This window comes from Pimephales promelas, chromosome 16 (genome assembly GCF_988280905.1).
Source record: "Pimephales promelas chromosome 16, fPimPro1.hap1.1, whole genome shotgun sequence".
NCBI lineage: Eukaryota > Metazoa > Chordata > Actinopteri > Cypriniformes > Leuciscidae > Pimephales > Pimephales promelas.
Genome location: NC_142784.1, coordinates 29,941,647 through 29,969,321, shown reverse-complemented (window position 1 = coordinate 29,969,321; position 27,675 = coordinate 29,941,647). Strand labels below are relative to the sequence as shown.

The window sequence follows — 27,675 nt, the reverse complement described above, 5'->3', positions numbered from 1 at the left end:
ATATGCCAAACTAGAACGCTGTGCTTCACATTACCCAGAAAAATGAAACGCCGCTTCGCCACCATTTATCTTTATAATGCATTGAATCCCCCCTCACGCCTAGAACACGTGATTTACGCATCACTTCCCTTTGAGATAACTGCAAATTAAAATGGCTCAGTTTCATTATCTTTATTGAACTGTGTTCCCGACTGCAGTTTGACGTCTCCCACATCCAAGCAGACTCCATTGAAGGGGACACTAGGATGGCACAACCCTTTTTAAAAGCTGATCTAATTATTTCATCTTAAAATTCGTTCTTCTAACCATGTGTAATTTGCAGATAGAGCTAGAAGACGTAAAGCATCAAAAGGTCGATTTGTCCTGAAAAGTGTAAACACTGTGGGCCTTTCTTAGACACTCTAAAACGTTAACCGTTGTCAAATGTTCCTGTTACTGACATGAATGATTTATCATGTCATGCAGCTTGTTGAGGAAGGTGCTTTTAGTTTAGTTAAAGGGATAGTTCACTTTGAAATTAATTTTGGGTATGTTTTAGCTTACCTCAAGGGCATCCAAGATGTAGGTGATGTCTTTGTTTCAACAGTAGTTTCAATTTTGATATGTTTAGGTCAAAACGTTCTTGTCTGAACGGTTGTAAACAGAACGGTTGTGAACTTGTAAAACAGAAGGCAAAAATATTGCTCTCCATTTTTTCAAAAATGTCTTAATTGAACTAATCGTATTAACACATTTTAATTAGAAGAATGATCTATTTATTTATATGAAGTAACTCAAGTTTTATAAGTTTCAAATATTTTTATAATTTTAATGAGTACGTTATTCATTTGCTGCCTTACTATTGACATATTGCAATGATTTCTCATCGCGTGAGAAAAAAACATAGTAACATGAAATAAGTCAAGTCAAGTCAAGTCAAGTCACATTTATTTATATAGCGCTTTTCACAATACAGATTGTATCAAAGCAGCTTCACAGTGATAACATGTAAGTAGCACAACACAGATCAACAACATTGCTAAACACTAAATAAATAACCCCAACTGAGCAAGCTCAAAGCAAGCCAAAAGCAAGGCGACAGTGGCAAGGAACCAAAACTCCATCAGATTGGATGGAGAAAAAACCTTGGGAGAACCCAGGCTCAGTCGGGGGCCAGTTCTCCTCTGGCTTACATTCATATTGTTTAAATATAAATATTAAATATAAAAATTGTTTATGAATCAAACGGCGCCATAACATATCGCAGGCGTTGAGTCGTCTCATCACAGGCGTTGAGTCGTCTCATCACAGGCGTTGGGGCATCCGAAATCCCCGTGAGAGGCTGGACACAAAACTGGACCTGACGAACGCCATTTTTCTCGGGACAAGCGTCCCGAGATAACAGCAGAAAGGCAGATGGGAAATAATTAGCATAGCTGATGTTCATAATAATTTCCGTTATAACTCACAAACTCTCCGTAACCCGAACTCTCCGCAACCCAACCATACGCGCCGACCCGTTTGTCTAAAAGGCTGTCGAGCCCCACTGGTGCGTTAAGCAGTTTCAGTGGCAAACGGTTCCGTATGGCATAACAGAGGACTAGAAGGTAAGCATTATGTGAATGCTTGACTAAAGAGATGCGTCTTTAATCTAGTTTTGAACTGTGTCAGCGAGTCAGAGGCTCGGACCGTATCGGGAAGGCCATTCCAGAGTTTTGGAGCTAAATGCGAGAACGCCCTCCCTCCTTTACTGGACTTCGATATCCTAGGAATGACCAGAAGCCTTGAATTTAGTGATCTTAAGGAACGCGGTGGATTGTAGGGCGAAAGAAGGTCCGTTAAGTACATAGGTGCTAAACCATTTAGGGCTTTATAGGTCAGTAGTAGTATTTTGTAGTTGATGCGGAACTTAATAGGTAACCAGTGTAGAGATGATAAAATCGGTGTTATATGATCATATTTTCTTGACCTAGTAAGAACTCTAGCAGCTGCATTTTGTACTAACTGTAGCTTGTTTAGCCAGTGATTTCACTTAATAACTTAATGATGAAATTAAACATGAAATTACACATAAATGTATTGAAATCCAACTTAAGGATATATATATATATATATATATATATATATATATATATATATATATATATGAAAAAAGTGCACACAATACTTGTAAATGGAGTACTTCAATTATGTATGTGTGTATATATATATATATATATATATATATATAGTTATATATGAAGAGTTCCGATGCAAAAGCCTCTAAGCCATTTGAATTTTTCTTCTAGAATGATCATTTTTATCAAGCTTGTATATATAAGTTCAGTGATTTCACTTAAATTGCAATGATAATTATTAATTGTATATTTAAGTTCAGTAATTTCACTTAAATAACAAGTTTGATAAAAATCATCATTAAAGAAGAAAATTTCAAATGGCATTTAGAGGCTTTTGCATCTGAACTCTTCATATATATATATATATATATATATATATACAGTATATATATATAGTTATATATGAAGAGTTCAGATGCAAAAGCCTCTACATGCCATTTGAAATTTTCTTCTAAAATGACAATTTTTTATCAAACTTGTATATTTAAGTTCAGTAATTTCACTTAAATGACAATAAATAGGTAATCATCATTGCAATTTAAGTGAAATCACTGAACTTAAATATACAATCTTGATAAAAAATGATCATTTTAGAAGAAAATTTCAAATGGCACTTAGAGGCTTTTGCATCTGAACTCTTCATATATATATATATAGTTATAGTTATACACACTCACATAATTGAAGTACTCCATTTATAAGTATGCTTGTAAGTGCACTTTTTTCCCCGGGGATATGAGGCCATTGTCCAGCTTCTCCTCTCATTTGAAATCCTCCTCTTTTTCTCCCCATGACATCTACAACATGTTACGACCGCCAGCAACAATTAGACAGACTGAGTGACGGCCTGTTGTTTATTTGCACCCTTACTGTCCATGGGAGGAATGATAAGGACTGACATGATGCGGTCTAACAACCCGTCGTAAAGCCCCGTGGGCACAACTCAAGTGCATCATAACAGCTCAAACTAAATTGAAAACATTATGAAAATGATACCCTTTTCCTTTGGTGTAGTTTAACATCTGAATTTGATTTGAGGTGGCACACAGGATGTGGAATTGTAATGAGCTACTTTTGAAAAGTTTGGGGTTAATTAATTCACTTGTTTATTGTGTATAAAGTACATTATAATAATATACGTACATACCAACAGTGCATACATTATGTGACATTTCAATTCATACTGAAATGTATTATTGAAAACTGTGTTACTTTCTTAAATTAAAACGAATCCCTGTATGCTACATTAATTCATATTCAGGAACTTCAGGAATTTAAAATGCATCGTCAATTCAATTTTAAATGACACGTAACCCACACTCATACAGTATGGCATGTAATCCTCCGACAGTGTAAGGATAGAGTGGCTATCTAACATCTCTTTTTCCATGGGAGGCCATTATCAGTCTCTATTCAGACTCAAATGATTAATGTGAACATTTGCATTCGTGTATGCATGAGCCCAGAGTAAAAGAAGCTCTTAATTTATTAGCTTTCATTGTGGCCACCTTGTTGGGAATGTAGCAACTCTATAGCTAAACAACCTCTTCACACCAAGAAATAAATCTCTTCAGCTGAAACTGATAATTTAGTAAATTAAGCAATTAAAATAAGCACCGTAGGTGGCATCTGCGTACACCCTGAGCCCAAAGGATTCAATCACAAGTAAAATTGTTAACAAGGTTCGTTGTCAATCAGATTTGAATGCTTCTGTATTGAAACAAAACTCTTACTGTATGACTTCATTAAAATACTGACACGTAAACCCCTTAAAATCTCACAACAACATGGCTGAAACCTTAACTCTCTTAGAAAAGTCATTTTCTCCCCTCTGTAAGCAGTAAACACACCCCAGTCTTTTCATTTACCCTACGAAGGCCGTCTGTAAATGTGATTTTCATGCTTTGCTTTGTTTTTGATTGAAAACAGTCCTGTGGCCAGTGTGACTAGAGTCTATCTAACTAAGGCCAGAAGCTGAAGAAGTAGGTCTTGGACTTTGTATTTAATCTGACACTTGTGAAGACTTGGCCTTGGAAGACTGATTAGTTGTGACACATTGACAGCATGAGGTGGGGATCAATATCTTTATCCATGATAACATATGGAGGAAGAGTTCCCACTGTGGCGATTAGTGCTGGTTCAGTTAGAGGCTGCGACACGGGGGTTTGGAGACTCAATTGAAAGGCGATCAGTTCGAGTTTAATGATTTGCTCCATATAAATGATGTATTAGGTCTACTCGCTTCAGATGGACCATCTTCACAACTGCCAATGGATTTCTTGTTGAAATCAAACTAAAGGAGTTCTGAGTGAACGTTCGAGAGGAGAATGCTCATTGAATCTTGTATATCACAACGCAGTGGCAGGTACAGTCTGATACCAACACAGTCTCATGAAAATGTGTATCTATACCACGAATGTCATTTCTCGTGGCATTTATACACCAAAAATGTTTTTACGTGCATATGCTACTCACTAAAAAACCCTGCTCTCTCAGAAAAAAGGTACAAAAGCTGTCACTGGAGCTGTACCTTTTCAAAAGGTACACTTTTGTCCATTTTAGGTACTAATTTGTACGTTTTATGTGCTAATATGTACATTTTTGGTGCTAATATGTACATTTCAGGTATAATATGTACATTTTAAGTGTTGAAATGTACATTTCAGGTACTAATATGTAGGGGAGAGCGGGGCACAACCTAACGCATTTTGGTTTTGGCTCAGTTAATTAAAAAATAATTAGGTTAGATTAATATTTTTTTTTACACAAGCAACATACACATCTCTGCTACAAATTACCACTTTAAGTTTTTTTCTAGGACCTACCATTTTCGTACAGTTGCACTGAAAATGACAGAAGTGCAAATGTTACAACTTACCCCATATGTGGGGTTAATTGTAACAGACAGAGGGGTTAGTTATAACACTTGTGTGTAACACACATAATTCAGTACAATTTTATTTGTATAGTTTGATATTGTTTGTGCATCTGTATAGACAGATATCCATACATTCATCCCTCATCCAATCATCCTTCTATTGTGGATCAATATCAAGGATAGAGACATAGAAAAGGGCTGTACAGTTTTGCAATAAATAATAATAAATAAAATTATAAAATATTGTAATTGCAATTAAATTAGATTTGTGTGTGGCAGCCGCGTGTACTATTATTATTATTATTAATAATAATAACAGTAATAATCATACAAATGAGCTTAAAATAATAATTTTAAGGGTTTATTGCATTAAAAAGTTAGCTTCATTTCATTCATTTTTTTCATAAATTTGAAACATTTTAAATTCCAACATTGTTTGTGGAAGTCCAACAAAGTTAAATGTATACTCAAACTTGAAAAGTTATGTGGCTCCGTTTTCATTCGATTATCATTGTACACTTGGCGGCTTGTTTGTAACACTGTGTTAAAACTAACCCCGCTGTGTATTACATATTTTAAGCCTAGCTAACAGTCGCTAGGAATTGCTGACAAGTTTCAAAACGGTGCTATGTTTGAGCCAACAAGACAGTGATTAAGGCAATATAAAGTTAGACTTGGAAACGTATACACCCAAACAACTCAGAAACCGAAAAAAAATCTATGATGAAAAAAATTTCTTTAATTCTCTTTGTCAAGTATCTTCACGAAATAGAATCAAAATTTTCCGCAAATTCGCGGGAGACCGTCTTCTGGCAGCAAGAGAAAAATAACGTAAACACAGCCTGCTTGATCCTGACGAACTATGCAAAAGGTCCGTGTTACATTTAACCCCGCGTTAGGTTGTGCCCTGCGCTCCCCTACAGTTTAAAGGGTTAGTTCACCCAAAAATGAAAATTAAGTCATTAATTACTCACCCCCATGCTGTACCAACCCCGTAAGACCTTCGTTCGTCTTCGGAACACAAATGAAGATATTTTTGATTAAATTTGAGAGCTGTATAACTACCACATTGGCTGCCTAAAGGACTGCCTCTTGACGGCCCAAAAAGTCAATGAAGAAAATGTTTAAATATCCCAAGTGAGTACCGTGGCTCAACTATATGTTTATCAAGCGACGCGAATACTTTTTGTGCGAAAAAACAAACAAAAATAACGAGTTTATTCGACTATTTCTTTTCTTCCTTGTAGGCCAGAAACGAGACTTCCTTATAGATTTCCACGACGCATGCGCGAGAATTGCGATCTAAGCTGGTGTAAGCAGATCGCAAATCTCGCGCATGCGTCGTGGAAATCTAAGGAATTCTCGTTCTGGCCTACAAGGAAGAAAAGAAATAGTCGAATAAACTCGTTATTTTTGTTTGTTTTTTCGCACAAAAAGTGTTGATATGTTCATTTTAGGTGCTAATATGTACAATTAAGGTACCAATATGCAACTTTGAAAAGGTACAGCCCCAGTGACAGCTTTTGTACCTTTTTTTCTGAGAGTGTGGGGTAGGTTTAGGGGGAGGGGGGCAGGGAGTTCGCACAAAAAGTGCGTGTCATATGCCAACGCATTCTCATCCCAAAGCGCCATATACAACGCTTTTGCAAAAGCGTAAATATCCAACGCACATGGCACCCTTTAACGTCTAATGAGACGCTTCGGTTATGGTTAAGTTTAGGTATGGTGTAGGGTAAGGGTTAGACCACTAGGGGGCGCCTTCTGCCCAAATATATCTGCGTCTCATTTGACGTTAAAGGGTGCCATGTGCGTTGGATATTTACGCTTTTGCAAAAGCGTCCTATATGGCGCTTTGGGATGAGAACGGGCTCCATATGCACGCGAAAAACACGTACAATATACACGCAAAAACTGTTTTTGGCATATAAATGGCACGAGAAATGCTATAGATACGAACTTTCATGAGATCAGGCTCCAAATACACACACATCATCAGTAAAATTTGTCCAGAAAACAGCAAAAATAGTGCAAAATCAGATTTTCAGGCCAACCAACCCAACCTTGACCCTTCAGCCTCATCCTAACTCCGTCTTTATTTCTAATCCTTCTTTCCTCTTTCTTACCATTATCAAGAATTAACACTGTCAAGGATTATGTGAACTGGTGATATCATTTCAACTTTTCCCCCTCCTCATTTTAATATATTTTTTTTCCCTGGTAATGGAAGATAGTTAAAATCCCTGGGCCATCTGTGGATTACTAGATCTTCGTCTCGAGTGTTGGGTTATATGTTTACAACTCTCACATTACTCTTTCACAGTCCATTTACAATAAATGTGTCAATGGAGGGGGCGAAAAGATCTGGATTTTTGAATGTCAGTCTACATGCCTCTCTCTCAGCACTGGATCAAAGCTTTACCCATAACTCCTCTCTCTCTCTGTGAAACTCAATGCAGTCTCTGGTTATCTTAATTCAATCCGAGGTTACATTAGAGCAGAGCAGCTAATGACTCTGTGAAATCTGTTTTAAATGACAGGCGTACCAATTTGTTGATGGGTTGCAAAATGATTTGTATACAATCCAGAAGCCCTTCTAGTCCTGCAACACTATATGGAAGATGGTGCAACGTCTCATTCACATCGGATTTACACTGCGGCATGCGCATGTGCTGACTAATTCAGATTGATACACTCATCTTGCATACCAGAACAGGAAAAGCAATTGAAAAGCCACATCTCCCCCAGTGCATAGCCCTTTGCAGATAAACAAGAGGGTTATAAATCTCAACCTTAGTGTAATTTGAAAGTTCCAGCGGTATGGCGGGCTGAGGTACAAAAATGTTTCTGTTTTTTGATTATTATAGCACGACATTCTGATAAGAGCGAGTGTTGCATGCTAGTGAACAATTTTGCCATTCTCACAGGGGTCACGGAGTAATATGCAACTACAAACGCCACACTTCACCTTTAATTGTCAGAAACGTTTACCATTATTCTCTCAAAATATGATGTTTGAACCAAAGCGGTCACAATGGCCACATGAGCCCTAGGTGGTAGATACCGGTACAAACTCAGCTGCCAAAAAGCTATCACTAAAATCATCTAGACTTCGTCGATGTTTTACCAGGGCGCAATACTTCTCATAAAAGCAACCCAGGCTAATTTTTTATTTTTTTTGCAAAATGACATTGCATTGCTTCTTGCACGTTTCACAACACTTTCAAAGTGAAATGTCCATTGATTGGCGCTAAAAATACATTCAGTTTTACCTGGTCCCACTTTATATTAAGTGGCTTTAAGTACTATGTACTTACATTGAAAAATAAGTACAATGTACTTGTGCTCATGTTGTATTGTAAAACACTTTTGCTGCTATTGAGGTGTGATCTGGGTAAGGTTAGGGACAGGTGTGGTGAAATGGGTAGGTTTAAGGGTAGGTTAAAGTATAAGGGATGGGTCAGCTGTGTAATTACAGATGTAATTACATAAATTAGTTACAGCTGTAATTACATGCTGGTATTTTAAAAATATAAGTACAATGTAAAGGCATGTACATGTACACAATAAGTCCATTGTATCAAATTATTTGTTTCAATGAAAGTACATACTTAAAGCCACTTAATATAAAGTGGGACCCACGTTTATTATGTTGATTTCTGTATAGGTATAATATGGAAGCTTGTTTCCGCCACATGAAAAATAAAAAAGGTAATTGTGGCTTTTTATTTCACAATTCTGACGTTTTTTCTCACAATTGCGAGTTTACATCTCACAATTCTGACTTTATTTCTCAGAAATGCGTGATATGAAGTCAGAGTTGCGTGATATAAAGTCACAATTGCGTGTTATAAAGTCAGAATTGCAATATATAAAGTCAGAATTGCGAGATAAAGTCAGAATTGCGTGATATAAAGTCAGAATTGCGAGATAAAGTCAGAATTGCGTGATATAAAGTCAGAATTGCGTGATATAAAGTCAGAATTGAGAGATATAAAGTCACAATTATGTGTTAAAAAGTCAGAATTGCATGATATAAAGTCAGAATTGTGCGATATAAGCTATTCTGAAGGAAAAAAAGTTTGTCTTTTTTCCTCTTAGAATTGGCCAGATAACTCGCAAATTGCGAGTTTACATCTCACAATTCTGAGAAAAGAATTTCGACATATAAACTCGCAATTATGTTACAAAGTCAGAATTGCAAGATGTAAACTCGCAATTGTGAGAAAAAAAGTCAGAATTGTGAGATAAAAAGTCACAATTCTGTCTTTTTTTCCTCAGAATTGCGACTTTATATCACGCAATTCTGACTTTATAACACACAATTGCGACTTTATATCATGCAATTCTGACTTAATATCTCGCATTTGCAACTTTGTTTCTCACAATTCTGACTTTATATCACACAATTCTGACTTTATATCTCGCAATTCTGACTTTATATCTAGCAATTCTGACTTTATATCACACAATTTTGACTTTATATCTCGCAATTCTGACTTTATATCTCGCCATTCTGTCTTTATGTCGCAATTGCGACTTTATATCATGCAATTCTGACTTAATATCTCGCAATTGCAACTTTGTTTCTCACAATTCTGACTTCATATCTCGCAATTGTGAGATAAAAAGTCGCAATTATTTATTTTTTTATTCAGTGGTGGAAACAAGCTTACATAGTATAATGACAGATATGAAATGTCCTGTGAGTGTCACTAAAAGTGTTTGAAATGAAGGTACTACCTACAGTAAACCGATCAAAAACCTATCCCATAGTGTCAACTAAAGAAAACATGAGAAAAACAAAAACAAATTTGCTGAAGATCAGTTCCCTGAGGGACACCGCTCAGATATAATAGGCAAGCATCAGTCCTGCTGTCTGTCATACCCTGGGACACGAACATTAATTACGGGTAACAACTGAAGGACCTATCTCATCCATCGTTTAAAATTACATTCCATTTAGCACTAATTGAGTTGCCCTGTGTTTCAAATGATTGATTGAATAATCCAATTTTGATCTGTGCACTTTGTGGAACCAAGAAATAATCCATTATTATTATTTTGATCCCTAACAATCCCCTTGTTCTAAGAATCACAACTCCTCCTTGGTTCCTTCCGGTAAGATTATGATTGCGCTCCGGCAAGTTGAAAATGCAAGTAATTAAATGACACCGAAACAGCCCATTCATCATGTCACTGCCATACTGTCACACAGTCAATGGGGAGTCTCTTCTAGTGCACTGGTTCACTCAGTTTAGGCAGGTAGCTGACACATACACACATACTTCATGCAGATTGCAGATCTAGGCTAGGCCCGCCGAGCTTTTTCAAAGGCTACTGTATAGTCCTATGGCCTAGATATTTCTAAAATCTTTCTTATTTTATTTTTCCTAAAACAGTGGAAAGCATGAGACCAAGACCACCCGAGATGATCGCATCTTTCTTGAAGTCAACCCTTAAAGGGATAGTTCACTTAGAAATACATTTTTGGTATGTTTTAGCTTACCTCAAGGGTACTTCATGATGTAGGTGTCTTTGTTTCTGCAGTAGATTCAATTTTGATATTTTTAGGTCAAACCATTCTTATCTGTCAGTTATATAATGGAAGTCTATGGTCACCACCTCAAAGAGCCTGCACAGAGAAGTCAAAATTAAACATGAAGTATGGCCTAAGACACGAAACGAGCGGTTTGTGTGAGAAAACGAACAGTATTTATATCGTTCTTACCTCTTAACCACAGCCACGTCCAAGTGATCTGAGGGCGCCGGAAGTAAAAACAGTATAAATAGGCCTACTGTTCATTTTCTCAAACCAAACCGCTCGTTTCGTGTCTTAGGCCATCAATGTGTACTTACATTTACGAGTCATTAAATCATGTTTAATTTGGACTTCTCTGTGCATGCTCTTTGAGGTGGTGACCATAGACCTCCATTATATGACTGACAGACAAGAACGGTTTGACCTAAAAATATAAAATTTGAAACTACCGCGGAAACAAACCCCTTGAAGTACCCTTGAGGTAAGCTAAAACATACCAAAAATGTATTTCAAAGTGAAATATCCCTTTAATATGATGGATTTGATATATAAATCTATCTTGGCAACTATCCACAATACTGTGGCATAGTGAAAAGTTTTGCATGGGGAAGTACCACTCACATCTTCTTCATAAAAAGTCCTAAATTCAACTTAAGGTCAGTTAAATGCCTTTTTAATTAGGTTTTATATGCAATATAAGTTTGTGTACCACACTAAAAAATGGTGTACATTTTAAAGTAGAACAAATGAAATATAATCTCTCATTCAGAAAAATCACTTTTAGTGTGTATTTTTAGCCGTATTATAGTCATGTGTGCATTTTGACAAACAATACAGTTCTAGTTTGGTATTTCAGTGCAGTGCTAAGTGATATATGGCTATTTCTATCCACTAGGAGTCATTATGGAAACGCAGGAGCCTGCTGGTTGATATGTCTCCCCTAATGTTAATATTACAGTGCATCAGTAATATGAACACTATGGAACCCATCAGCGGTTGGACTATAGCTGGGCTTTATTGCCCATGTCCAGAGTAATTTAAGAATATCTTTTCCTTTTCTATTAACTGGTTTCTATTGGCTCCCTCATAGTAGAAATTAGGATTTTGAAATTGTGTATTGTTGTAAAACACTATATTTAGGCCTATATAAAAAGGTACAAACATGCACTTCTTGAGTGTCATAAAGACAGAACGGACTGTTTCTGTAAAAGGACCCGCCGTTAAGATGTTTAGCTGCTCTGAGTAAATATGAAAACTCATTTGGAAATCTTTGTGTGCTCTATAAACTACAATTTCGAATTAGACCTAAAAGGAGTTTTAAGGCAAAGTCAGTCAGATCATTTGATAACATTGAGGGAAGTCGGGAGTAAGTGATGTTGATGTTGTTGTTTTTTTTGTCTAAACATGATGTTATTGTAGTTCTAGACTAAATGTGAGCATGCATTTACTCATCTCACTGGCACAAACACAGATTCAGTATTCCTCAAAAATGAATAAAAACAGAAAACAGTGAAATGCAAATGTATTTATTCTCACTTTATCAACCAATTGCTGCCGACCTTCAATGATCTAACTCAACCCCACTGTAAAAATGAATACAACTGAATATGTTAAATCTAATCAATAAAATTAAGGCAACAGATTACAATCAATAGTATTAATTAGGGATGGGCAACAAATAATCGCGATTAATCGCATTCAAAATAAAAGTTTGTGTTTACATAATATATGTGTGTGTAGTGTGTATAATTAATATGTATATATATAAATACCCACACATGCATGTATATATTTAAGAAATATGTGCATGTATATATTTTATATATATTTATTCACAATTAATATTGTATATAAATATAAATATTTGATATATTAAAAACACATTTTAATATACAAAAAAACCACAAATTAATTATACCCACTACACACACATATATTATGTAAACACAAACTTTTATTTTGGATGCGATTAATCGCGATTAATCGTTGCCCATCCCTAGTATTAATTAAATTGAACAGATTAGAATTGAGTAATAAGTAACCAATGGATTACTTAAGAGTTATCCATTTAAAATGAGCAAAATTTACACATTTTTCTAAACAAAAATATCGGAATAACAGACTGATGTCAAAGATGAATTAAGACCTCTTTTTTTTTCATTGCCATCATTGAAAACACCTGATGTTAACAAGCAGAATCACTGTAGGAGAAAACCGTAATTTTAAGTCACCATTATGGGGATCAGTATGTGTTTTAGTTGGGCTCTTGACCCTTAAATCATTAACTTTAGATGTTGTTTGGCTGTTATGCGTGTACTATAACCGCCAGATGAACAAACAGAAAAGGTGATTTGATGGTTTGTTTGTTATGTTTTGTGTTATCATTTGACCTGAATCACTGAACACTGAACTATTTCTTTTTCCGATATTTTAAAAATTCCTATTATTTTCGATATTTTATTGTGTTTTAAATTCTACTCATTTTAAATGGTTAACTTTTAAGTAATCCATTTGGTTACTTATTCCTCATTTCTAATTTGCCAAATTTAATTAATAATATTGATTGTAATCTTTTGCATCAATTTTATTGATTAGATTTAACACATTCAGTAATATTCAATTTTACAGTGCATTTTGTAATGCATTCATTTAAAAAGTAACTTTCCCCAATACTGTCAGTGACTAAGTATAATACAAATGATTTAAAGAGGTACGAAGCTGACTGAAGGGGTCGGTGCAGCCGAAGTCAACACTTGGTCAAAGAAAGTAATTGAGCTTTTGGGTTTCATGTCACGAACCACTGATGTGAACAGTGACCCACTATTTGCACTCTTAGCTGAGGCATAAATTATTTAATGTCCATGTCTACGAATGCTTTAAGATCCCATGGACTTATCTGAGACAACATGAGAGGAAAATGAGGTGTGTCAGCGGTTATAAGTCTGAGTATGAAAACCTCACGTTGATGGTTTCGTGGTGAAGGGAAATACAGTCGGCTGTAGTCTCTTATATTACCTCTTCCATCTTCCATTATTGGATAAAGCAAACTCGTTTCATGAATAAGAGGCCAAAATGTCTCGTACAGTCTCAGTATGTTTATATTCAAAATAATAAGAGATGCATGAAATATACACATTGTAAGTAATTATAACTGTGGCTATTTAAGGCTTTGGTAAGTTTACTAAACCACTTTATCTTTGTATTCCATGCAATAATGTTGTTAAAGTACCAGGGCGCGTATTCATAAAGATTCTCCCCTCAGAAAACTCTTAATTTAGCTTAAAAACTTTAACGTCGCTTAAATGCGATTCGGGAACCAATCTGAGAACAACTCTGAGTAAGGAAAAGACAAAAACTCTCATTGTCCCCATTTGACCCCGTTGCTATGTATGACACAATCTTTGTATAATGACACATAGCAGGCTCATAACTTTATGGCTTGGTCCGTCATACGAGTATTTCCTCAGCGTCCGAAATGTCATTGCGATCCATTGTTTTCCTGTTGTTTGAATCGTCCGCTCTCCCGCCTGTTACGTCGCCCATTTTCAGACGCGGAACTAAAATTCTCTCGCAAAAATGACTCCAGAAGCTTCTGTAGTTTATTTATAAGTATAATTCAAAGAAAATCTAGTTCTTAAATTATTTTTCTAAGCATTGACTTGTTGGGTCCTCTAACCTGCAATATGCCCTTTAAAGGAAAATTTGGGCCGGGTGTCAATCTATACCGTCTTATTAACTCACCGTTATCCATTGTCGGCAACACATTTCTTCTCCCTCTTCGTCTTTCTGCCATTTTCTCCTCTTAAGAAACTTTTAAGCAGAGATGTATAAAGTACTAGAAACCCGGACTTGAGTAAAAGTACAAGTGCTCTATCAAAAAAGTGACTTGAGTAGAAGTTGAAGTGCTCTTTAAGCACCACACTTAAGTAGAAGTACTAAAGTTTTCAACATTTTTTGTACTTAAGTATTGCACGTAGTTTATTTAAAAATTTACTACTTAAGTACTAAAAGTAAAAGTACAAGTATTGTGTCATGTAATTATTAAAGAAAGCAGTTAAAAGTTTGAACTAGCAAGCAAATAAGGCGCTTTGGCGGGATACAAATTTGCTTCGGCGGCCGCCAAAATAATGTCATTGCAGGACAAACCCTGCATTAGCTGTCAATGTGTGTGTCAATCAATACCATTACCCTATACAACTGGCGAGCGATTTAGGCAGCGTGAAAGCCAACTTGCAATGAATGATTAGTAAAATTTTTATAATTGTAACGAGTAACTAGCAGAACATTAAAAAAAATATCAAAGTAAAAGTATTAAATTCATCGAAAATATCTACTGAAGTAAAAGTAGAGGTATAAGAAAAAAAACAATACTCTAGTAGAGTAAAGATACAGCATTTTAGTACTTAAGTACAGTACTTAAGTAGTTCTACTTCGTTACTATACATCTCCTCGCCCGTACTCCTAACAATTTTGTCCATAAGACCTCTTTTAAGGGTTAAGATACAGTACTTCCTGAATCATTTTTTTTTTACTAGGAATTTTTCTTTAATTTTAAGAGTAAACGCCCACATTTCTAAGAAATTTCTTCGGATTTTGTCTCTAGGAGCAACTCTTTGCATTAAGATTCTTTATGAATACGGGCCCAGATTTATACAAGTGGTTTTTATATAATATTACAAAAACGTAGGAGGCCCAGCAATTATCACAGCAAATACTGTAAGCATGCATTATTCTCTTTGAAGCGGTTTAAAAAACGAAATCCAGTCCTCCGGGACATTTGCAGATGTTTTGTTAGCAGTATACCTCAACTTTTTCCACCACTGCTGAATTTGTAATGAGTTACGCTGAGCGTGAACCAAGTGCTAATTAAAACCTAAACAGCCTTATCGGCCTTATCAGCGCTCATACTTTTGAACAGGTTGATTTATCTGATCTCACACCAGACAGAAGACAAATGTGCCGTGAACTGACATAGAACAGAAAATGAATGTTTACTTTTTTGATTAGATCTTATCATACCCAGTTCTGGAGCACATGTGTGGCTGTTTGGGTATGCTAGTGTTAGCACAATGCTAAACTGCCTTTTGTGTTTATTTGCAAACGTGTCATACAACTGAAAATGGTTAGTTTGGTTCAATCCTGATTCCTCAGAAGTGCAAGCACAGTGGATTCACAACCTCAGGTATAACTAGTGTTTGAGGGTGGGTCAAAGTAGATTACACTGCTTTGAATCACAAGTTTTAACTGAAGAATGTTCATTCATTTGTAAGTGACTCATGTAACCTTGTTTTTTGTAACCAAGGGATGAGTCAAAATTGTTGTTGAGCTAATCATCATTATTCCACAAACGCTGTTGATTGTGCTTAACTTGTATTGAACCCCAAATTCACACGTTTTAATTAGTCGACTCATTAAAGGCACAATGTGTAAGATCGTTGAATAAATATACAATGTAAAACCACTCAAACACTGCTTTATATTTTGTTGACTAGTGTACTTAAATTATCCCAAATGTCCCCAACAATGTTTAAATCCAGAGAAATCAGCTGTTTTATCCAGTGTAACAACCCGTGACATTGTGTTGCTTGTCAATGACATCCTATCTGTGATTTTCATGGAAACCATGGAAACACCAGACACTTTAATATATATTAAGTGTTTTATTAGACAGCTGAGCAACTGTTTGAATGTCTTTATCAACAGAAAGCTAATGATTGTTATAGCTCAACACGGTTAGGCCATGTCCACACTAATACGTTTTCGTTTGAAAACGTATATTTTTCGTATTTAAAATATATCGTTCGTATTAAAAACGCATCGTTTGGAAAACTCTCTCCAAAGTGGATAAATTTGAAAACGCCGTTTTCGCGTTGTAGTGTGGACAGTGAAACCGGAGGTATTTCAAAACGATGACGTGAGTTTAGTCATGTGATCCATGCAAGTGTGTATCACACGAAATACGTTCTGAGGAAACTATTTTGCAAATCGTAATTACGTTACATGCCAACATATAAGCAGTGCTATTACGTTTGTCCTTAACGTAATACTATTGCAGTGCTATTACGTTTTTCCTGAACATAATACATCCAAGCAGGTTTCTTTACTATTTTTGCATAATCGTGGCATTAAAATTTTGACTCTTTTGCATTCAACTGTCATATCAATTAAGTTTTCCTTCGCATTTATTAATATAATAGACCAACGTTACTCATAAATATATAAAAAGCATTTTCTCCAATAAAACACAACATACTGATACATTCACAAAAGACATACATTTTATTAGCTTGATGTAAACCAAATCCTAGAATCCATACGTTGTTTGCAAGAAACAAATCCAAATCCAGCCTTTTATCCAGTGATCTTCATCTTAATTTCTCAGCAGCGACCGCAAACGTCAAATCCGCGCTGGTGATTAATTCAAATTCAAATAATGTGCCTTCAAGAAGCGTTACGACATGTTTTACGGCAGTGATATCAAACGCTCATTGGCCCTCGCCTGCTTCGTCACAGATTGCGACATGCCGTGTTTCAGTCGGTGTAGTACATTCACATTTGAAATGGAGAAGAGCGCGCGCCTTCAGACAGAGAGCGAACCGAAATCAGATTAACATTTTGGATTAACGTTAAAAACTTTAATTCTGATCTGTACCTCATACACAACTACTATAATACTGCCAGAGGACTGCGACTGCAACGCATCATCATGTGAACGACTTTTGGTAATGTTAATAATAAATAAATAAATTATTGTGAAATGTATCTGTCTGTTATGTTTTTTTTTTCTTAATACTGTTACCTACGTAGTTTTAAGGAATGGTTATGGTTAGGTTTAGGGATAGGAGTGGGATTAGTGGCTCAAAATATATGCTAAAACTCATTTAACTACACATCTCTGTCCATTACGTTTTATCCTTTTTATATTCTGTATAAAATAAATATGTTTTTTGGAGTAGGATTAAGGGGTCTTGTTACATTTATCTTTAAAAGTGAAAGTATACAGATATCGTTATGATATGAAACATATGTAAATAGTTAACGTTTTGTAGCTGTAAAAACGTAATAAGGTTATGTTTAAATGTTGCAAATACGTCCATATTATACGTTTTAGCATCTATCCAAACGTACAAAAACGTACGTTGCATATCTTTAAAAATAACGTATTAAATCTACGTATTAACAATGACACATATTACGTTAAGGACCAACGTAATAGCACTGCTTATATGTTGGCATGTAACGTAATTGCGATTTGCAAAATAGTTTCTTCAGAACGTATTTAGTGTGATACAGGGTTGGATCCATGTAGTACCAATAGATATTCATGTTTATCGGTATTGTGCCTGTTATGTGTTATTCATTTTTACACTATTGCTAAAATATGTTACTTTCTATGTTACTTAATATGTGCTATTCTTCATAGCACAGTACTGCAAAGGTAACAGATAATGTAGTCTACTCACATTTGCTGTCCTGCGGCAAAACAGGAGAGCAGTTGCGTTTTAGACCAAACATATGGTGACTGAATGCGACCTGGACGCATCCGTGATGGTGAGATATTTTGCTAAATAAAATTATCCTGTTATTGTGCGGCGACATTATTATTTATTTTCCCATCTGTAGCATCTCAGTGAGCTTTTGTGAAGTTTCACGCAAGTGAATTTAGAAGTTTCTCATCCACACTGAAACGTCGGAAAACGCCTGAAAACGCTAGTGTGGACGGAGAGCGTTTTTAAACGAAAACCCCGTTTTCAAATGTATCCGGATTAATGTGGACGTAGCCTTAGTCTTATTGCTTGAATATCTTGTTTTCTTAATTTACCGCGAATAACATGGTTGTACCCGTCTAACGGAGAGCCTTGGCACTTCCTATATTAGCCCCATTGTGTATCTTCTTGGTTGCAGTTCCATTAGAATTCCACTGGAGGTGTTTTCACGGGCGAGAGCAGAATGAATGGGAGTCTATGGAGCTAAACGGCTAAATTTGTCTCTTTCTCCTGCTTGCCGTTGAATCAACAGATTTTATTGTTGATTCCGCAAGTTCAATATAGATTATAGGCCGAAAGTCGAATGAACGAGTACTTATGTCCTTTCGATTTCTTGCAGCTTCTAGGCCGTTGATGGCTGGAACACGCTAGCATTCTGCTAAGTGACGTCGTCACATTTTTTAACGGATTTTTCGAACAGGTCAGTGAACTTAAAAATGAGAAAAGTGGATTTCTGGGGCTGAAACCCCATAGACTCCCATTCATTCTGCACTCGACCGTGAGCGCCCCCGTATGGACAGAGACGTGTCACTGCAGCCAGTCCAGAAACCAGAAGTAACCAGCCAGTGCCAATTCTCTTCAATTAGACATTCTCTGTTTGTACCTCAGAGACAATGCTATTTTGTCATGTGGCTAACATAACATAATCATAAAGAGATGTCTTTGTAGTAACCATAATACAGCATTTTCTTCGCCACTATATAATTGTCTAGCTTACTGCAATGTGCAAAAATTGCCTCATAGCAGCCCCCGAGTAAACGCACATTAACATTTCTTTCAACACGCTCAAATGTATTTTTAGTATGATTGTTGTGAGCTAGTAGAACAGCGCTGCGTTACCTCACAATTTTAATTCGTCAAATAAAGTGACTGTAATTCACTAGTAATTTAGCATTTGCGGCTATAAAATATAAAATAATGTGAATTAAATAACTCTCTTGATTCCACGTCCATTCATGCCTTGTTATTGTTTTGAATAAAGGCCAATTTATACTTCTGCATAGGGTGCACGCAGTAGGTACGGCGTAGCATACGCAGACGCATACCATACCGCATAGCATACCCTTCGCCGTAGCCTGATGCGCACCTCCTCAAAAATGTAACTACACGTCGCGACGACGCGGACCGCAAGATCTGTGATTGGTCGGCTTGGTAGCATCGCATTTTCTTCCTACGCATTTCCGCACGTACCATCTCCTCCGATGTGTTCTCTCGTTTCTGCCTTTTAGTTTTAGTAATTTCACTAAAGTAAGTAGTATTTTTCACTTAACTGTTTTTCCACCTCAATAAGCTCCAACTCCAACATGATCCGCTCTCTTTCAGTCGCTATTGCTTGTAGTAACCTAGCCGCGAGGAATCTACTGTAAACGCAGTGGAACATTAAAACCCTCCGCCGCCAACTAGCGTTTCGGAGCAGTACTGCAGAGCAACCAAGACCTGAACGCAGAAGTATAAATTGGCCTTAAGCGACCTCTAGTGGTGAAATTTACACACTGTGCCTTTAAAGTCCATGTTCAATAAAAAATTTAACTTTTACATTTTACATTATTGATGTTAAACGTTTTTCAACAAATGTTTTATTGAAGTCATTGAGAAACAAAGTTTAACTTGACAGAATAAAAACTTTCAGTTTCTTCAGACTTAATGGAACTTTGCGTAAGTGGATATGAACTGCTAACAAAGGTGTTTTGTATCTCAGCAAACAATGATCACAGCTAAACACAATACAAGGCTTTAGGTGGATTTGGCAGTTTAATTAAAGTCATTGTGACTCTGACAACTTGACTTTGATGCCCGGGCAGATGTTATCTTTCTTTAAGAGCCTCTGCATTTGTTTTTACAGAAGTTGGCATGTGATCACAAGAAATGTTATGCTGTAAGGTGAACCATCGACATAAGCTGTCTCTAAAATTGCTTGGTGAAAATTAATTTGTGAATATACAACCATACATGGCCTCATGCTGAGTTTGGAAAGCTGTTTAGAAACCATACCTCGTCTAGTGCCATTTGTGCTCCTCTTCTATTACTTTTCTAAGTGATTTCACCATTTTCACTCGGAATGACAAAAATCCCATAGACCTGAAATGAAAAGGGGCCATAATATCAGGTCCTTTTACTTGAGAAAGTAAAGCAACCATCCAGAACACACCAGCATTATAGAAGTATATTTTGATTATAGAAGTATGTCAATATCTTTAATGGATTCATATGAAAATTATTCAGCACCATAAAATATACTATACGGATTTTTTTTGTGTTTTTGAAAAAAGTCTCTTATGCTCAGCAATACTATTTATTTGATATATATATATATATATATATATATATATATATATATATATATATATATATTAGAGCTGGGAAACGATTAATCGCATCCAAAATTAAAGTTTGTTTACGTAATATACGTGTTATAGTGTATATAATTATTTTGTATAATTATTTTTTATAATAATTATGTATAGTGTGTATAATTATTTTGTATATATAAAACATAAAACATAACTAATATTACATATAATTATATGATATATTAAGACCAATTTTTTCTTAAATATATACATGCCCTAATATATATATATATATATATATATATATATATATATATATATTATGCATTCCTGTGATGCAAAGCTCCACCCTCCAGGGTCACATGATCCTTCAGAAAACATTCTAACATAATGATTTGCTGCTTAATTATTATCCAATATTATTGATGCTCAGTTATTAATAATGGCTCTTATTAATACTTTTTTTTTGCTTTTCAAACATTATTAATACTTTTTTTTGTTTTTTCAAACATTTTTTGCTGCTTCAATATAAGTGGAAACATGATTTTTTTTTGGGGAAAAAAATCATGGAAAAATGTTTTTTTTTTTCAGGATTCTTTGATGAAGTTCAAAACAACAGCATTTAGTTGAAACAGAAATCTTTTGTAACATTATGTAACCAATGTCTATTTTCACAGATCATTTTAATGCATCCTTGCTGAATAAAAGTAATAAAAAGTATTATTTTCCCTTTGAATGGTAGCGTATTTGTTTGTACAAAAATATTAAGCAGCAAAACTGTTTTCTTGATAATAATCAGAAATGTAACTTGAGTAGTAAATCATAATATTGGAATGATTTCTGAAGGATCATGTGACACTGAAGACTGCAGTAATGATTTTGAAAATTCAGCTTTGATCACAGGAATAAATTCTATTTTAAAATAGATTTAATTTGACTGTATTTTGGCCAAATATATACAAACTTGGTGAGCATAAGAGACTTATTTCAAAAACATTTTAAAATGTTTTGACAGGGTAAACGTATCACCATCTGAAACCGTCACTGTATCACAAAAAAACAAACAAAACAAAAAAACCCATCACTAGGGTTATTACAAATACAATGTTATATGATGAGCAATATTTTTCCCCGAATACCTGTGTTCAGTCTTCTCATTCTCATATTTCAGGCCAAATGTAAGCTATATGTTCAGACTGTGTTGTTCAGAGTTGGCCGTGGATTTGCAGCAGTACTCAGTGGATAATGCTTTGGAGGGAGTTGGATAATGCATTTTTAATGGGATGGATCTGAGTTCCAGCCACTTTTCCGAGTCAAGTGGGGCTGATGTGAAATGAAAATACGAAAGTAACAACGGGCTGAAATATTAGAGGCATCCAAAGAGGAAATGCTCTGACAATGAAAGGGCTTCCCTGCAGAAATCATATGTGGCTCTTGCTTTGATCAGACCTTTTTGTGTGCATTCCCCCCCATTTCAATTACCTTATCTCCGATGGCAGCTGTCAGTTTCTTTTAAACTTGCACCCATTTGCCTTAGCAGAGAGAACACACTGTACTGAAGCACCTTGAGTGGAGCTGCACAGAACATCTTTAGTGTAGCACCTTTCCTGTCTGTGTGTGCGCGTGTGCATGCATACACATTATGTGAATTTCTCAGTCAATTTTAAAATCTAGTTTATATATGTACTGTAACATATTTATTTCCCCCAATATCATGAGTCATTTATTCAGTCACACCTCATGATATTTTACAACCTGAGCTAACTTTGCTAACTTAGCTGAGCTAATTTTAACTGAGCTAATTTTGCAACTAACTTCAAAAAAACAACAATTTATTTCAAATAAGAATATGGATTTCAAACATTTAGCAAACAATCAAATTAAGAAAAATAAAGAAATAACCATAAAAGAGTATGGTAAGCTACTAAAAAAAGAAAAAAAAATGAAATTACATATTATTTTTAAATGAACTGATTTAAAAAAAAAAATGAAATAAAAATACATTTTAAACTATTTTTTAAAACATCTTTTTAATATAATATCAGGACTGTTTTATCACCCTGATATGTTTTACTCTTAAAGGAGTAGTTCACTTTTTCTTTAAAAAAAAAACTTGCTGATAATTTACTCACCCCCATGTCATCCAAGATGTCCACATCTTTCTTTCTTCAGTCGAAAAGAAATGAAGGTTTTTGATGAAAACATTCCAGGATTTTCTCCATATAATGGACTTCATTGGGAACCAAACGGTTCAAGGTCCAAATGAGAGTTTCAGTGCAGCTTCAAAGGGCTTTAAATGACACCAGACGATGAATAAGGGTCTTATCTAGGACCCTTCGAGTCATGACTCGAAAAAAGATTTGTTCATTTTGATGAACGAGTTTGAACAGGAGAGTCACGAACGGTCATCACAGAACAGAGCAAGGCGAGCATTTGTGCTTATAAAACTTAAAATTTTTTATTTATTTTTTAAACGAGCAGTCGTTTTGCTTGATAAGACCGTTATTCATCGTCTGGTGTCGTTTAAAGCCCTTTGAAGCTGCACTGAAACTCTCATTTGGACCTTGAACAGTTTGGTTCCCAATGAAGTCCATTATATGGAGAAAATCCTGGAATGTTTTCATAAAAAATTGTTGCTGTTTTTTTTTTTTTGTTGTTGTTTTTGTTTTTTTTCTGTTATGGCTGTATTGTCTGATTTTCTTTTTTATTCTTAAATGTATATACTATGTAAAAAATTGGGGGGAAAAAACATAATTCCTTAAATTATCAGCAAAAGAAAAAGAAAAAAAGTAAATTAGCAGCAAAAGTTTTTTTTTTTTAAAGTGAGCTACTCTAATATCATCTAAATTCATTTTAATTCAGAATTTAAAAACATCCTCTTCATAGACGAGGTGTATTCAATTCATTCCATATACAAATTGCATTTTAACTCTTTTTAAATAAATAAATAAATTGATAAATCTAGACAAGTTTACTTATGTTTATACTGTAGCTAGTATTTTAACATAGTTAGATTAAAAATCGACCAGTCATCAAATAGGCTTGTACTTGGTGTTCTTACAGCAGACTAGCCAAATAAGCTCAGTATATAATTCAATAGATGTGGAGGCAGTGATGCACGATGGACCAAAATAAGACAAATATTTGTTTCACACACAAAAGCCTCTTACTCATAAAACGGGGTCAAGGCAATGCAACAAAAATCGTCTCGCTCCTAGTTGAACCTGACGTGAACTAAATGAACCCCTCCACAAACACAGAATTATCCGGTATGCTAATGAAGCTTCTGCAAGAACGTCCGCTCTGTTTACATTCACGCGTCCTCACATGAACCGTTGTGGGTGTTTATATCAAGGATCTTGTTAAGCTACAGCGAAAGAATAAATACAAGTGCTCTTGAAATGTAACAACTTCAGCTGCGATGGTCGTCCATGTGGTGTTTTCCTCGGAGACAAGGGCTAAATACAGCTGTGCATTTCTATGCAAAGATCTCTCAAGCAGTCTCATTTATTATTGAGATAAGCATGCAATCTATGTGTCCCTTAAGCCTTACAGTGGGTTCAGCTGCATTTATTTTGTTGAGCTATTGACAGATTGATGTTATGACCCGAGGTGATCCTTTATGTTGCACTGTTTTGGCTCTATGCGCTAGCTGAAGTGAACAGCTAACGAAAGACCAACAGCCAAGGCCAAGAATTTAGTGTTTCACTAAACCCAATCGTATACCCCCAGAACACTTGGAATATACGCCACGTGCCGCATGGGATCATGCTTTCGTCCTTTTGCATCTTTTTTTTTTATAAAAAGCTTGATGCTGGTTGCTATTCACCGCCATTTTATGAACAAAAGTGATTTTTTTTTATCATCCTCCTTTTGTGGTCTATAAAAAAAGAAGAATGTACGGCATTAGAACAACAATCTTTGGTGAGTAAATGATTGATGTATTCATTTTAATTCTAGGGTGACCTATCTCTTTAAGGCAAACTTTGAATCCTGGCATGACTTATCTGAAAACCTTCTGAAATAAAAGGTCAGAAAACTTTAAAAAACAAAAAGAAGTTGAGTGGTTGCTAGAGTAGGTGGCTTATACAACATTTTGAATGGTTTCTAGGGTGTTACTAGGTAATTTCTATGTTGTTCTGGTTGGTAGATGTAGTTGCTAAAGCATTTCTGGGCTGCTTTTCTCAAAACCAAAGTTTCTTAAAGCCTAAGTTGATCGTAGACACCTTTGTTGGCAATTGTTCTACGGTCAGCTTAGGCTTACGATGCTTTTGGAAAACGCGGCTCTGGATGGTTGCTAGGGTGTTACTAGGCTGTTGCTATGATGTTCTGGATGGTTGCTACAGTAGGTGGAATCTACAATAACTCCATCATTCTGACCATTTCCATTTTCAGACGGAGGACTCACTTGTTTTTAAGGTTTTTTTATTAGAAAGGCTTACACAAGGTTATGTGCTAAACGAAGGTCCACTCCTAAAAAGTGCAACGCACAGAAGTCTGACCAATAAATCTCATTAAAATGTTCACTCCGGTTTAATGCAGAAAGAATTATGCATCTCACTTAAAGGCCCGTGTCTATAAAAGCATGAGGTAGCCAGCCAGAATTGTAAAAAAGCTTTTTCAGTGCTCTTTGGACTCGGAGTTCAGCCGTGTATTGATTTTGATCTACTTATTCATCAATACAAATGTGAATAAATTGCTTAGCCAGAGACAGAGCAGGAGAGGACCGTGCCAAACTGCACTACAACCGAGAAATGAATAACCAAATGATTTTCTCATAGTTACACATGGGTTGAAATATCAGGAATGTCTTCAAGCATTTTTCATCAAGAGCACCCCTGTGGTTTCTCCACAGACAGACAGACAGACATGATGGAGATGGATAGATAGATAGATAGATAGATAGATAGATAGATAGATAGATAGATAGATAGACATAATGTAGATGAATAGACAGACAGACAGACAAACAGACAGACATGATATAGATAGATAGATAGATAGATAGATAGATAGATAGATAGATAGATAGATAGATAGATAGATAGATAGATAGATAGACATAATGTAGATGAATAGACAGACAGACAGACATGATATAGATAGATAGATAGATAGATAGATAGACAGACAGACAGACAGACAGACAGACAGACATGATATAGATAGATAGATAGATAGATAGATAGATAGATAGATAGATAGATAGATAGATAGATAGATAGATAGATAGATAGATAGACAGACAGACAGACAGACAGACAGACAGACATGATATAGATAGATAGATAGATAGATAGATAGATAGATAGATAGATAGATAGATAGATAGATAGATAGATAGATAGATAGATAGATAGATAGATAGATAGATAGATAGATAGACAGACATAATGTAGATGGATAGATAGACAGACAGACAGACATGATGGAGATCAGTGATGCGCGGGTCAATGTATAAACAACCGGCAACCGACCGACGTTTTCAACTACACGCCCGCAACTCGGACCGCAAAAAAAAGTACAAAAAATATTGTACCCGACCCGCTTCCTGACCGCATTTTTGTAAATGCTCATCGAAGCGTTATTGGGCCATAGACGTGTAACAACACAGCGTCGTAAGAAGACGTAGGCCTACACATTACAAAGGCAAAGCCAGCACTTTGGTCATCATCTTTCATTATTTCAGCAAATGTCTCCCACACTTTTACTCTTTCTATTTGTGTATTTGCGGAGCTTCCACACCCCAGTCTTCACCTTTTCTCTTGCCGCCTCTATCTCTCTGCAGACTGTAGCGATCATAGACATGGCCGGTTCGTGAACGAATCGTTCTTTTGAACCGGTTCTTTTTAGTGAACCGGTCGAACCAGTACACTAAATCGAACTGAATCGTTCGAAACAGTTCGCGTCTTGTGTACTAAAGTTACTCACTTTCAGACATGCCTGACAGTCCCTCCGAATCGAAGTAAATCAATATCCTGAATTCTATTTTACTCCAGTAACTCCAACAGTTCACTGAACCGAGACATGTTGGTGCCACTGTTGAGAAAAGTGATGAGATGAGCACGAGCAGCTGATACTGCGCATAGATACTGCGTATACCGAACGCACAGAGACAACAGTTCTCGAATCACCAGTATAGAACCGACTCCGAGAACTGTTTAGACTGAGCTTGTGTGTTACTTATCTTCGCGCCAGTTGTTCAGCCAATAATGTGTAGGGCTGTATATTTCATCAAAAATTGTGTCTAGTACTATATTAATACAAATGTTTAATTGCCATCTTTTTTCAAACGACCCGACCGACCGCGACCCGAATATCATTAAAAACATTTTTGGATGACCCGTAACTGCGGGTAACCGCGGGTGACCACAGGCACCCGCTCATTTCGGATCAACCCGCGCATCACTGATGGAGATAGACAGACAGACAGACAGACAGACAGACAGACAGACATAATGTAGATGGATAGACAGACAGACAGACAGACATGATATAGATAGATAGAGAGATAGATAGATAGATAGATAGATAGATAGATAGATAGATAGATAGATAGATAGATAGATAGATAGATAGACAGACAGACAGACAGACAGACAGACAGATAGACAGACAGACATGATGGAGATAGATAGACATACAGACAGACAGACAGACAGACATAATGTAGATAGATAGATAGATAGACAGACAAACAGACATGATGGAGATAGATAGACATACAGACAGACAGACAGACAGACAGACAGACGTATTGTAGATAGATAGACAGACAGACAGACAGATAGACAGACAGACAGACATGATATAGATAGATAGATAGATAGATAGATAGATAGATAGATAGATAGATAGATAGATAGATAGATAGATAGATAGACAGATAGACAGATAGACAGACAGAGACAGACAGATAGACAGACAGACGGATAGACAGATAGATGGATAGACAGACAGACAGACATGATGGAGATAGATAGATAGACAGACAGACAGACAGACAGACAGACAGACAGACAGACATGATATAGATGGATGGATGGATGGAAGGATGGATGGATGGATGGATCTTCTCATTTAAGTTAAAATGCCTTACAGATAG

At 35.9% G+C, this 27,675-nt stretch overlaps 1 long non-coding RNA gene across 1 annotated transcript in view; it reads left to right on the top strand.

The window, feature by feature from the left end:
* LOC120483385 (uncharacterized) overlaps positions 1-27,675 on the top strand; it is a 141,122-nt gene that overhangs the window by 112,939 nt on the left and 508 nt on the right. The window lies entirely within an intron of this gene.